Genomic DNA, 16,017 nt, shown 5'->3' with positions numbered 1-16,017 from the left:
GCATGTCCAAGGGTCAGCTTTCAGTGATTTCTCCTGTCCACCTGGTGAGTCTGGGCATAGTGAGGCAATGCAGCAATTGCCTCATGTACACAGACAACCCTCACCTCCTACCACCTAACACTGCAACCTGCGAGAGATGCACTTACATAGCCAAACTGGAAGCAAAGCTCTCTCCAGCCAAGATTGTGCTAGACAGTCAAGAGGAGAAGATTAACACCTGCACTACAGCTCAAGCAACACATAGCCGTTCAAAACCCACACCATCAACACCCACACATATCAACACTAAACCCATATTTGCAGAGGCCCTTAACATTAATCTGCCCAAGCAACAAGGACCTCCAAAGCTGAAATGCAAACACCAGTCACAACCAAAGTGACACATAGCTTACAACACCAGTGTGCCACACAACAACAGCCCCTAAGGCAAGACAACATACCCAACACTTTTGTCATAGGTGACTCTATAGTCAGGCACACTGATGTCCCACTCACCAAGCTGAACAAGGAGAATATTACAGTCAGCTGCCTGTCGGGTGCTAGGATCCGCCACATAATGCATGCACTCAAGTCACTCCACAACAAGTAAAAATATGACTTTGTCATTGTCCATGTTGGAGTGAATGACGTGAGATGTACCTCCCTGGGCTACATGAAAATAGACATGGAAGAGCTCTCAGATCATGAGGCCCAGGCAGGTAAGACCGTAGCCCTGAGTAGCATCCTGCCTTCGCCAAGAATGATACCACAGTATAAGGACAAAATGATTGACTTCAACAATTGGCTAAAATTCTGGTGTCATTCTAAGGGGATCCAGTATCTGTCTGCCTAGGACAACATGACTGATAAACCACAATGCTTTGCCAAAGATGGTCTGCACCTTTCACCCCTGGGATTCAGGTTACTGGCTAAAGCTCTTGCCACCCCTATAGTACCTTTTTTATGCAAGGTTCAAAGGACAAAACCACCACTATAACAGATACAAGCATGCAAAATCTGAGTGTAATGCCACACAATGCTAGAAGTCTAAACCTCAAAATGCACTCTCTCGAGGCACTCCTAAAAATGGAGAACATCGATATCTGTGCAGTAACTGAAACCTGGTTCAAGGCTCCAGAGAGCACCCCTGCAGTACCAGGCTGCAACTCTTACTACACTTTTCGGCCACCAAATCAAGACCAAAACCCTAATGGTGGATGAGTGTCCATATTCACCAAGGATATTCACACCTCCAGGCTAGTTGCCCAACACAATGCATCTGAAATTCTCCAGGTGCAACTAACACTAGGTAAGACTGCAATCCAAATTGTAACTTGCTACAGATCCCCGACCATGCCCCAAGATTCTCACTACACCTTTCTAAACATACTGTAAAATACTAAAATAAAACTAAACGCCCTAATACTGGGTAATTTCAACTATCCTGCCATTAAATGGGAAAACTACTCGGGTACCAACACCTTTTCCCAATGGTTCTTGGAATTCATAAATTCCAATGCTGTGGATCAACTAATCCATTGTCCCACCAGAAGCTCTAATATCATAGACCTGGTCAATACCAACATGGGAGGAGATAGATGCTCCACTCCAGTGGCCACCCCCTCATTGGTCAGGTCTGACCATAAGCAAATCACCCTTAACATCCACATCCCACTCCCACCCCCCAGTAAGGAAATCTCCTTAAAAAAATTCTCCAAAGCCAATGTCATGCTACTCAAGTCAGAAGTGACAAACTTCATGACACCCATGCAGACTGGAGCTGAAAGTTTGACTGCTGAATCCTACACTAAGGCACTGAATGAGCACATCCACTTGTGCATGAATAGTGCCATCCCAAAGACAATCAAGACACTCTCCTCCAAAAAAAGGAAGCCAATCTGGTCGTCCCCCTGCCATAAACAAACTATACAACAGAAGGAAGAAACTGTTGTAGAAAAGAGAAAAGTCCCAGGATGCAAAAAACTCCCTTACCAGCCATAGTAAGAAGCTGAGATCCCTCAAAAGATCCTCCAAAGCTAGTTACGAAAATAAAATTGCCAAAGATTCCAAAGACAACCGCAAGGCATTCTATAGTTATGTCAAGAATCTAAATAGCAATGCTCAGATCTGCTCTGAGCTACAACGCAATGGTATTAAATATACTGATCCCAAGGATATTGCTAATATCCTGGTAGATCGATTTAGTGCCAACTTCATCCCCTCTCACTCCCTAAAGGGCCTACCTCAATACCAAAAGATTGCCAAATTCCAGTAATCACAGCCACACAGGTAGAAACCGCACTCTCCAAAGCTAAGAATACAGCATCCATGGGGCCAAATGAGATCCCGGGCTGTGTACTAGATGAATAACAAAATGAACTGGCACCTCATCTAAGTGTCATGTTTAATCATAGCCTCACCTCCGGCTTCATGCCCACTGAGTGGCACACAGGTACAGTTATCCCACTCCACAAGGGGGGATCCATCTTGGATCCCGGGAACTACTGTCCCATCAGTCTGATGAGCCTGATCTGCAAGGGCATGGAATGCATTATCATGGAACTTATAAACAAAGACATTGGCAACCTTCAAACACTGGACCCCACCCAGTTTGGGTTTGTGAAGGGTTGATCTTGTCTCCTGAACCTGACTGACTTCTTCAAATCTGTCTGCAGAGCTGTGGATGAGAGTAAAGTGGTCCACACAGCCTATCTGGACCTTGTCAAGACCTTCAACACCATCCCCCACTCTGGAATCACAGATAAACTTACTAAGCTAGGCATAAATCCCCACGTCACTCGATGGGTTGCCAACTGGCTTACTGACAGAACCCAGACTGTAAAAGTAGCCGACTCCAAATCCAGCTCCAGACAAGTGACAAGTGGAGTACCTCAGGGTTCAGTCCTGGGACTGCTCTTGTTTGGCATCTACTTCTCTGAAGTACAGGACAACACTAAGGGACTCTGGTTACCAAAGTTTGCAGATGACTGCAAACTGGGAGCCATTATCAAATCCCCAAATTACGTGGATATTCTACAAAATGGCCTTACAGAAACAGATGCTTGGTGCCAGAGCCATGGGCTCAGGCTTAATGTCAAGAAATGTGTAATTATCCCCTTTGGGAAAAAACATGTACCCATTAATTACCACATAGGTGGCAGTACACTAAACACCGAAAGTGTGATGAGAGACTTAGGGACACAGGTGGACAGTGGTCTCACCTTCGATAATCACATCACCACAACAGTTAGGAAATCCTGCTATGTGGCACATCTAATCATTAAGGACTTTTCATCCAGAAAAAAGGAGGTAATTGCCCCACTGTACTCATCCCTCATTAGACCCATTATAGAGTACAATGCCCCATTTGGTATGTACCTGACAAGACATCTGCAACAGCTGGAAAGGCTGCAGAAATACCTCACTAAAAGAATCACAGGCCTAAAGCAGATTCCCTATTCTGACCATCTAAAAAAACTCCAGCTACACTCTGTGGCATATAGTCTACTCAGAGGTGATCTCTGCTTAACATGCAGTGCCATGTCAAACCCTGAGCTGTTGGACATGCTCCACTTAAAGAAATCCCAATCCCTCAGAGCCACACCCTCCAGGGATCTAAACCTTGTCATCACAATCAACAAAAATGCTGGAGGGATAGGTTCCTGACCCAGAGACTCTCCATCCTCTGGAATAGACTGCCCATACATGTCAAGCAGAGCGCCTCCTTGGCCCTCTTCAGAAGGAACCTTGATGATTGGATGGGAGATGGGAAATTCACCCTGTGGATCACGTCAGTTGCGCTGCTAGACAGGGGTCCAGGGAAGTAAATATTGTAGGAAGAAATATCCAGTGAATTGTTATGGCTAGGCTTGTATAGGCCCTTGGGCTGATAGCCTAGTACCAACCTATAAACCTATAATTATTGCTACTACGGGGATATACATTTATTGCACAAGCCACAGAGATAGTAGGGTGAGGGTTTTGTCATGGCTCTCCTAATGTCAGCAACATCACCATCCCTTATAATGTATAGCAAGGTTTTGTGTATTTGGAGAATGTGGCCTCAGAATGCTGTCTCCTACAAATATGCCCACTCACACACAATTGCACACACATACACACACACACACACATACTCACATTTGCTAGGACTCAGGGGTTAACCCATGTCTATCTACCCATTTGTAGGGCAGTGTTACAATGGTATGCAAGCTCCAGGTAGCCCATAGGGTGAAGAGTGTCACAAGGTACAATTATTGTGAATTACAGCAGCAGCCCTTTCTAAGTATAGCAATGAGGGAGTAGTTAGTGAGAAGGCCCTCAGAGTATTTTTAACTACAAGTCTACAAACACACAGACACTGTTTTCCTCAGTAATGCAACTTAAGACCAAAGGCTGATGTAGTGATAAACCAGAAGTTAGAAAATAAAAGCTGAATAACAAAAAAATCCAACTCCAAGAGCATTATTACTTTATTACAGCAAAGCTTTCAGATATAAATCCTATAATGCACTGAAGAATGAATTATATCCGAAAGATTTGCTGTGATAGAGTACTGATGTTCTTGGAGTTGGAATTTTTTTTGATACTCAGTAATGCACACAGACACATTTGTAAGTACTGAGATCCATAGGTGCAGGTGTTCCTAGATGTGTACCAAGCTAATGTCCATAAGCAGATGAGAATGGTAGAGCATGTGAGTACACTGGTATCAACCCATCTGACATTTGTCAGCAGGCCATCTATCAACTGATGCCACTTGAGTGATTCCCAGGGTGACAGTTAAGTTCAACATCCACTCATCTGGTTTTCTCTTGAAGAGGGCCAATGAGGTGTTCTAAATGACATGTATGCAACATATATTGCATAACATGGCTAGTGTCTGGGTTAGGGACCTGTACCCAAACATGTTCTGTTGACTGTGGTAGTCTGTTTGAGGTATCCATGGTATGTGGTGCATACAGAGTGGGGTTTCCTAGCAGTGGCATTCATAACACAGCTGGGCACACATGTCAATGTCAGTCAATCAGAGATTGCCTGTAAGCAGCCAAGATGAATACCTGACATCTGCACATCTGTACAGAGGACAAACAGAAAATAGCTAGCCAACAGGTTATGTATTAGGATGAATGTTTTGACAGATATCTGAAACTGGTAGGTATGCCATTACTACATGACAGCAGTCCTCAATGACATGTCCTAAAAACATAGTAGTCTACAGTTAATATCAACATATCAGATCAATATCCAATAGGAGATACATAAAAACATGCAGCTCAAACACCAAGAACATGATAGTCAGTCCTCACAGTTCAGCTTTGTATGCATGGTGTATGGTTCCAGTACTGCAATCTGCTCTTACTTGGAAAAGCACTGTAGTAACGTAATGATACAATGCATGCAAGTGTGACTGCATATAAGCTGGGATACTACCCAAGTATGAAACACATACAAAGAGAAAAGATTGTGGTGCTACCCATGTATACTCAGGTGTCCCATACAGTATACTCACACCCCTTGCTACTGTAATGACAGCACATAGAAGCATGTTATGTACATGGAATTAAATAAACTTAATAAAGATGTCATTACCCAGCTGTTTTATCAGACTGGAATATGATCACTGCTCAGCAGGGCTGAGTTATGCTTAGCAGGTGCAAGCATTGCTTAAATGTAAATGTTAAGCAGATTTGCGCACTGGTAAGCGAAGCCTACATGGTGTAAGTGCATATCCATTTAACGGTACATTAGCACTGCTTACCATCATGCAAACCCATGCAAACACGCTTAAGGCTGCTCAAAACTGCCTTAACCACTCTGTATCCAACAGTCCTTGTTCTGCCTAGCAAGAAAATAAACAGTCGTTGCAGGTCTTGCACCCAAAACCCTCTAGACTATAATCACAGCACTTAACCACTAAACCACCTGAGCTTTAAAATGTCTGTTGCTTTTTCAAATACATCATTCAGTACATGTACTGAACAGCAGTGAACAACTGCTTTGATTACTACAATTGTTTACTACTTGTTAGTGAAAATAGTGTTAAATCAGTCATGTTTTTATATCTAAATATACACATATCAGATAAATATGGTGGGATACATCTAAGAAGGTATATACAACACTTCTGTTTATGAATAACAAGGATATATATATATATATATATATATATATATATATATATATATATATATATATATATATATATATATATGTGTGTGTGTGTGTGTGTGTGTGTGTGTGTATGTATATATATATATATATATATATATATATATATATATATATATATATATATATATATATATATATATATATAGACACTTTATAATCCCAAAATTCTGAAATATAAAGCCGATTATAAAGCTGAAAGCTTAAAATTCCAAAACCCCAGAAGCGAGAATTTCAAAATCCCGAAGTACGTAGATGTTGACGTAGCGCTTCTGGTGTTGCACTGTGTGAATGGATATCTGGGAGTTCAGATAAGTATTAATGTTTAAGGGTTTTGGTTAGGGGCTTTATGTGTGTCAGTGTGTTTTGTTACTGTGATGTGTGTGTGCAAGGGGAATGTAGCTTTCATGTGTTTGTGTAGTGCAATCTTGGAGTTAGTATATTTAAGTAGGGTGGTGTGGGGCTTGCCCCCACATGGGGGGGAGCAGGGGAGGCTTGCCCCCCTGCTTGTATGTAGTATAGGTTTGTGTGTTTGTGTGTGGGGGGAAGTAGTGTGTATGTGTGTCGTATATGGTTAATGTAGAGGTCGCGATTTTGAAATTCGCTCTTCTGGGGTTTTGGGATTTTAAGGTTTCTGTTTTATGATTTTGAGATTCTGAAATTCAATTTTTCAGGATTTTGGGATTATAAAGTGAACCTACATATATATATATATATATATATATATATATATATGTGTGTGTGTAACATGTGCCCATCATGTAGGGGAGTCATACCTCAGTACCATAACATCTCAACCTCTTAGTGCAAGAGAACGTAATGTAAGTATTGCAGTTATAAATGTAGAATGTTACTACAGTGACAGTGGTTGTGTCAACATACATGTTGTGATGGAAGGCACTTTTGAAACTGACATGTAAGCCATCAGTTACTGATAGACATCATAAAGTCATCATAGTGAAGTACCACACACATCACAGTAATGATCCTGTGGAATACAACAAAAATATGAGCAATAAACTTGGACAGTCTGAAACAATCTGGTCAGTTGAGAGGTATACACGGAACTCCTTAGTGCAAGAAATGTGGACCATGCCTGAAAAAGGGGATGTTTAAAGCCATGAAAATGTGATTATATCACAAATACTGGAGTAGATAAGCTCGCACAGTTGATGCATTCACACCCTCCTGTCTGTCCTAACACATATTAACTGGAGGAGCAGAGGTCCCAAGCCCACATACTTCTCACTAGTTAGTGACATGCATCTTCACAGCATTCCCTTGCTTTGTCAGAAATACACAACACATATGGTGGCCAGGCAACAGTACATCTGACATATATCTGGACATAACAACACACTAGGGTAAATACACTGAGCTGCTAGACATGTCAACAAGCACTGTCTACACTACAGGCAGACTGCCACAACACTAACCCAATTGTCCTATGGGGGAATATACATGTAATTGCAAATATAGCAGGCACTACAGGCATGTAACAGCACGGAGTAACTGACTCCAGTGTGAAAATGCATACCCACAACCAATCTCAACACAGTCACAGTCACATTATGGTAAACCTAATTAATAATATAGTATATGGACTGTGTGAACAAAACACATCATCATGTTTGCTACTCACACACTAAAAAAAATGTCTAAGTTTGTTTCCTGCCTTTCCTGTAACTAGTCTAGTCCAGGTACAGAGTTGCTGCAACGAGTACTGTTTGTAAGCTTCTGAGCCCCCAAGTCTTTCTGTGTTGGAGGGAAGCCTTCTAGCTTATCAGTGGGAGTGGTAAGCACTAGGTAGCCTATCTACCACAAGAGTGGTTTCTGGCCCAGAAATTGTAGTTTATTGGCCGTTTGGGCAGTTCTTCCATCTTGTTCAACTTTCTGGTTTAAAAGCCTGCATTTGTGCTTGTTTCCCACCTTTCATGTAGCTAGTCTAGTCCAGATACAGATTTGCTGTACCCAGGAATGCTTGTAAGCTTCTGAGCTCCCCAAGCCTTTCTGTGTTGGAGGGAAGCCTTCTAGCTTATCAGTGGGTGGCCTATCATCCACAAGATCCAGGTACATATTCTTAGTTTTAGCACTTGAATTTGCTTATTCATGCTCAGAATTTGCTCAGAACTTGATGTTAGCACTAAATAAGCTACAAATTACTACAGCGCTCAACATTCCCCTTTATCTAGAGGAAACAGTTTTTGTACTTACATTCCTCACTTGCTTAGAGAAAAACAGCTCTTATACTCACTTTCTTTACTTGTCTAGAGGAAAGTAGATTTTTATTCAGGCGTGTCCAAGGGTCAGCTCCCAGTGTTCTCTCTTGTCTATCTGATGAATCTGGGCATCTTGGGGCAATGTAGCAATTGCCTCATGTACACAGACAACCCTCTCCTCCTACCACCCAACACCGCAACCTGTGAGAGATGCATTTATCTAGCCAAACTGGAGGCAAAGCTCTCTCCAACCAGGACTGTACTCGTCAGTCAAGAGGAGAAGGTCAAAACTTACACCACACCACACTCATCACATAGACTCACTAAACCTACACCACCAAAACCCGCACTTAGAAACACAAAAAGCTCTCTCCAACCAAGACTGAACTTGACAGTCAAGAGGAGAAGGTAAACTCTTGCACCACACCACACTCATCACATAGTTCCCCTAAACCTACACCACCAAAATCCATACATAGAAACAGAAAAACATTTGCAGAGGCTCTCAATAATAATCTGCTCAAGCAAGAGAGACCTCCAAAGCAGAAACACAAGCACCTTCACCCTGCAACACAACCCAAATGACACATAGCCCACAGACTCAGTGTGCCAGTAAACCACAGCCCATAAGGCAAAACAACATATCCAACACACTAGTCATAGGTGACTCTATAGTCAGGCACACTGATGTCCCACTCACCAGGCTAAACAAGGAGAAGGTTACTATCAGCTGCCTGTCGGGAGCCAGGATCCACCACATAACCTATGCACTCAGATCACTCCATGACAGGGGGTCTACTTTAAGCTCCCGAAAGCAGAAAAACCCGAATCCAAATCGCATGACACGAAAAGAGTGAACAGTGAATATGTCAAACGAACAAAACCGCAAAAGGGGAAATAGAGAAATCACATAGTTGGCCAGTCTGTGGTATAGCTCCGTATGGTAAGTGTGGATAGTTATGGACCTTAGGGTTAGGGAGGGGTTAAGGTAAGTGCATAGCTAGGTAGTGTATGCAAGGTTTTGTGTAGGTAATGTATGTAAGGTTTAGTGTAGGGTTTTGTTAAGTGTATGTGTGTGGAATATTTAGTTTGTTTGGGTATAGCTCCGTAGGGGAAGTGTGTGGTAGTTATGGACCTTAGGGTTGGGGGGGTTAAGGATAGTGCATAGACAGTTGTGTATGTGGGGTTAGTGTAGGGTTAGCAGTAGGATTTTGGTGCTTTAATTTAGGTTTAGAAGTAGGGATTTGGTTACTGTATGTATGTGTTTTTTTTTTTTTGTGTGTGTTTGGGTAGGTAGTGTGTTGTGGGTGGTGGGTTGGCCGACTATGATGGTTTGAGGTTTACATTTTCATGCTTTAGTATATCCGCATTTCGCTCTTTATGTGTCAAGTGATTCAGATTCGGGTTTTTCGTGTTTCGAGGGTATAAAGTAGACCCCACAACAAATACTAATATGACTCTTGTCATTGTCCATGTTGGTGTGAATGACCTGAGCTATACCTCCCTGGACTACATGAAAAGAGACATGAAAGAGCTCTCCAATCTTGTAGCCCAGGCAGGTATGAACCTAGCCCTGAGTAGCATCCTGCCATCACCCTGAATGATACCTCAGTGCAAGGACAAAATTATTGACTTCAACAATTGGCTAAGCTTCTGGTGACATTCTAAGGGGATGCAGTATCTGTCTGCCTGGGAGGACATGGTCGACAGACCATGATGCTTTCCCAGAGATGGCCTGCACATGTCATCCCTGGGATTTTGGATACTGGCTAAGGGTCTTGACCCCCTATAGTGCCTTTTTTAGGCAAGGTTCAAATGACAAATTCACCACCGTAACAGGAACAGGCAAGCAAAAACTGACGGTAATGCTATTCAATGCTAGAAGTCTAAATCTCAAAATGCACTCACTCGAGGCACTTCTTAAAATGGAGAACATCGATATCTGTGCAGTGACTGAGACCTGGTTCAAGGCTCTAGAGGGCACCCCTGCATTACCAGGCTATAACTCATACCACTCTTTTCGACCATCTGACCTGGACCAGAACACCAAAGGTGGAGGTGTGTCCATATTCATTAAGGATATCCACACCTCCAGGCTAGTTGCGCAACATAATACATCCAAGGTTTTCCAAGTGAAACTAACTCTGGGCAAATCTGCAATCCAAATTGTAGCTTGCTACAGATCCCCCACCATGCCCCAGAATTCCCACTCCTCTTTTCTTGGTATACTGGAAAATATTAGGGTTCAACCAAACACCTTAATAATGGGCGATTTCAACTACTCCACCATTAACTGGGAAAACTACTTATGTACCAACTCCTTCGCTCAACATTTTTTGAAATTTATAAACTCCAATGCCCTGAATCAAATTATCCACACCCCCACCAGGGGCAGCAATATCCTAGACCTAGTCATTACCAATATGAGTGACCGGTGTTCCACACCTGAAGTCAACTCCTCGTTGGTCAGATCCAACCATAAGCTAATCACCCTAGATATCTGCATCCCTCCCTCACCCAGCATTAAAGAAACCATGGTAAAAAATGTTTCCAAAGCAACTTCATGCTTCTTAAGACTAATGTTGCGAACTTCACGACACCCATGCAGATGGACAGTACAGTTACAATGGCTGAATCCTACACAAATCTATAAGCACTTACATGAGTGCATGGATGGTGCTATCTCAAACAGAACCAAGGCTCTAGCCTCCAAAAAACGGAAGCCAATCTGGAGGTCCCCTGCCATAAACAAACTCTACAATAGAAGGAAGAAACTGTTGCAAAAGAGAGTAAAATCCCATGAGTGGAGGAGCTCCCTGGTCAGCCTCAGTAAGAAGCTGAGATCCCTTATATGATCCTCCAAAGCTAGCTATGAAAACAAAATCACCACTGATTCTAATGGCAACTACAAAGCATTCTATAGCTATGTCAAGAATCTCAATGGCAACACCCAGATCTGCTCTGAGCTGCAGCACAACGACACCAGAATTACAGAACTAATTGATATTCCCAACATCCTGGCAGATAGGTTCAGTACTAACTTTACACCCCTCTCACCCCCTAAAGGGCCCATATCTATACAGGAATAATGCAGAGTCCCTGTAATTACATCTATGCAGGTAAAAGCTGCACTCTCTAAAACCAAAAACACAGCATCGAACAACATCCCAAGCTGTGTTTTACATGAACTTCAGAATGAACCGGCTCCCCACGTAAGCACCATGCTCAATCATAATCTCACATCAGGCTTTGCGCCCACTGAATGGTGCACAGCAACAGTTAGCCCACTCCAAAAAGGGGCAGCCACCACTGATCCTGGGAAATATCGCTCTATTAGCCTGGTCTGCAAGGCCATGGAACATATCATCATGGAACTCATAAACAAAGACACTGGTAACCTCCAAACTCTGGACCACACCCAGTTTGGGTTTGGGAAAGGCAGGTCATGCCTTCTGAACCTGATCAACTTCTTTGAGGCAGCCACCAAAGCCGTAGACGAGGGTAAGGTAGTTCACACAGCCTATCTTGACATCGCCAAGGCTTTCAACACCATTCCCCATTCTGGAATTATAGCTAAACTCACTAAACTAGGTATAAATCCCTACATCACAAGATGGGTTTCCAACTGGCTCACTGACAGAACCATCACTGTAAAAGTTGCAGACTCCAAATCTGACTTCAAACAATTGACAAGTGGAGTACCACAGGGTTCAGTCCTGGGATCTCTCCTGTTTAATATCTACTTCTCTGAAGTACAGGCTAACACAGATGGCCCCTGGCTAATGAAGTTCACAGATGACTGCAAACTAGGAGCCATAGTCGAGTTGCCAAATGATGTGGACATCTTACAGAAGAGCCTCACTGAGACAGATGCCTGGTGTCCAAGGCATGGCCTGAAGCTCTATGCCAAAATCCAAAGGAAATGCTGTAGATATGGAGAAAAGTCAGTATGAACTAAATAGATTAAAATTTCACTTTATTCACCACACCAACAAGTAACTAACATGAACGCCTTATATTCAAACATGCGTTTTTGTCCACACATCTCAGACTTCATCAGATGATTAATTAATTACATCAATTATATTTATACACCATTTAAAGATATAAACCAATAGAATTCCTGTATTTCATTTCAAATACTCGAATCATTCTTTCAGTGGGCTCATAAATATTCATTATCACCATTTCATTCTACTCATGTGGATTCATTATGAAAAATAAATACTTATTAAGATGTATTAATAAAATCATATTAATAAATACATTTTATCACATTAAATACTTTAAAAACATCAGAGTTTAATACCACATAAAATAGGAGAACAATTCTTTGTGAAAAGAATAAAGTGCTTGTAAATGCAATGTTTATATAATTCATTTTCTTACTAACCAAAATATGGGGAACAGTGCCATCTATGGTCATAAGAGAATATTACATTAGTACTTTTTCTTTACATTTTGGTAGCCCTTATTTTTAATAGTGGCAAGATAGAAAGATAGTCATTTAACCCTGGAAATTTTCCTGCTTCCAGGGTTACTTGCCACAATAATTCTTTACACTCTATTCTTTCTTCCCATGGGCCACCCCTAATGTCATTCTTAATTTGCCCCAGTACTAAAAAGAAGAATTTGTAACCTTCACATATTCTGGAATGTTTAAATAATGCATTTGTTTCTTTGCCTTTAGATATATCATAAATATGTTCGTATATTCTTCTTTTTAATGTTCTCTCTGTTTTCCCCACATAAAAAGAATTACATTTTACACATATAGCGAGATATACTAACCCCTTAGTATCACAATTATAGTGACCTTTACTTCTTATCCATCTATTTCTACTTTCTAAAAATATTTCCCCCTTATTAATGATGTATTCACACTGATTACACCTTCCACATTTGAAGGTGTCCAATTTCCTTTCACCATTCTTAAAGGAATTTACATTATTTTTACTATTATTATTATTTTTATTTTCTAAAATATTCCTTATACTACTTGAGTTTTTGTAAACTACTTTTGGTATTATCTTAGGTACATCTTCCAAATCAGTAAGGGAAATACACTTTTCACACTCTTTCTGAAAAATCCCTCTTATATTGTAATTAGTTGCATTATATTCCAAAATAAGGGCTTGTTGGTATTCACCTATATTTTCTATCTCGTTATTCTCAATTTCATTTTTTGTTATATCAGTAATATTCATAGCCCCCTTAATAGGTTTAAATTTATTTTCCCTACCCCTTTCTATTTCAGACCTAATATTATTAATAAAATCTAAAAATATTTTCTCAAGAAAATTACATTCAATAATAAAATCACTATCCAAGCTAGTCATTCTACAACCTCTAACAAATTGTCCCTTCACTATATTCCTTTTACAATGTGCTGGATGTGCACTATTACAGTGAAGGAAAGAATTACAAAAAGTGTGTTTTCTATGTATTCTAATTTCTAATTTGTTATTATTTGTCTTATAAATTTCCAAATCCAGGTATTGAAGAGTTTCGTAGGATGTCTTATAAGTAAATTTGAGAAAATTGGTACTATTGTTTATATATTCCATAAATTCTTCAAATTCTACACTACTTCCTGTCCAAAATATAACTATATTGTCTAAAAACCTGCGATATAGCATCCAACAGGAGTTAAACTTAGAATGTAAAACAAATTTTTCCTCCCACTTTGCCAAAATTAAATTTGCAAACATAGGAGCAGAGGTTGCTCCCATGGCCACTCCCTGAATTTGTTGAAAAAATTCTCCACTGAAAACTAAAAAATTATTTTGGAGGACCATGTCCATGAGGCCTGTGCTCACTACCTTTTCCTTGTGGGATAAAATTTTATCTTGATAAATAACCTCCTCAAACATTTTCATACCTATCCCATATGGTATACAGGAAAATAAATCAATAATGTCAGTAGTAACAAATAATAAGTTATCAGAATATAATTATGGTGTGATTTCTCTTAATAAATCCCAAGAGTCCTTAAGTATAACTTTATTATTAACCCAGATGTGTTTGATTTTAGTATCCACATATTTTGCTAAAGGCAATGTTTTGGAGCCATCAGCAGATACTATAGGTCTAAGGGGGGGTATTCAGAATTTTTATGGATTTTGGGTATTCCTTTTTTTGTCTATCACACCTTCATATAGCATATCTTGTAATGCAATATCTATTTTATTATATGCCAAATATACCTCATTTTTTGAAACACAAGTATATTTATTTTCATCCCTTAATATTTGGTTCATTTTTCCCTCATAATGTATTATGTCCATAATCACAATCCCCCCACCCTTATCTGGTTTCATAAGTCGGACTCTGGGATTAGCCTTTAATTCATCCAGAATTATTTTCTCATCCTTACTGAGGTTAGCTTTGTATTTAATTTTCCTATCCATATTTCTAACTTCTTTTTCCAAAATAAGTTTTAAGTTTTTTATTTGGGGGTGCATCAGGGGATTGTAAGTAGTTCTACGCACTAAACCTTGATGGTTGTAAATTGTATTGTTTATGGTATTTTTAGAAAATAACATTTCTAAGCTAATTTTTCTTAAGAACATCTTAATAACTAATATAGTTCTAGTTAAGTCCCCCTTTATATAAAGAATATATTTAAGTCCCTTTCCCAGGAGACTAAAATGCTCCTTAGTCAATGAAATATTACTAAAATTATATATAGAAAACCCATCATAAGTATTTTTGTATCCCTCTACAGTCACTTCCTGAGGGGGGGACTAATTGATTAGAGACAGGGGTATATTTATCTAATATCTCCCCCTCCCTCTCCCCCCCCCTCTCACTTGAAAATTTCCTCTCCAATGTTCCTGCCTGGTAGTGAAATTATCCTCCCTAACTAATGGTGGGAATTCTTGATTGTACTCATCATTGTTCCATCCATCAAACCTTTTTTCAATATAATTATTACTTTTCTCCCTTTTATTCGGTCCATAAGTGTTCCTATTAGCATAAGGTGGCTTGGGGTAACTAACATTATTCTCATATTCTTGTATATCTCTCTTTAGTTTATTCATTTTCCTATCAATTAAATCATTACATTTTATATCAATTTCATTTCTTATCTTGTAATACTTATCCTTTTCTTCCTTTATCCCAAAAATTAAATCTTCCTTAATATATCTATCTAATTCATCAATTTCCTTCTGCAATAAATCCTGTGTTCTAATATTCTCCTTAATAATTAACTTTAAAACATCTAATCCACAGTTGTTAAAAACTTCCAATAATTCTTTAAGGAAGTCTGAGCCCACTTGTACGTTATTAGGATATTTATACACTCTAAGTCCCTTCGGGACAATGTTCTTATTGATACATTCTGAAAGATACGCATTTTCTATACACAATACTCTATATTTCAACATTAATTTAGAAATTTTATCCATTTTAATAGAGTAAGAATCAGTATTAGGAGGTCCCTGAGGAGCTCCGTTATCCAGTTTAAAGCAATAGTTTACTTTGAGCCATTCAGCAGCCTCTTTATATTTTTTATCAAATAAGGTACCTGAATTTGCCGAACACAAAGTCGGCCTTTTAGATTGAATTATGGTGTGGATACCATCCGTTAATTCAGTACCCAGAATTTCTATAGCGTTGTTACACAAAATCCTTGGTGTGTCTT

This window comes from Protopterus annectens, chromosome 1.part2, assembly GCF_019279795.1.
Source record: "Protopterus annectens isolate FY-2018-M chromosome 1.part2, PAN1.0, whole genome shotgun sequence".
Taxonomy (NCBI): Eukaryota; Metazoa; Chordata; order Ceratodontiformes; family Protopteridae; genus Protopterus; species Protopterus annectens.
The sequence above is the reverse complement of the archived record's forward strand: the minus strand, read 5'-3'. Positions refer to the sequence as shown.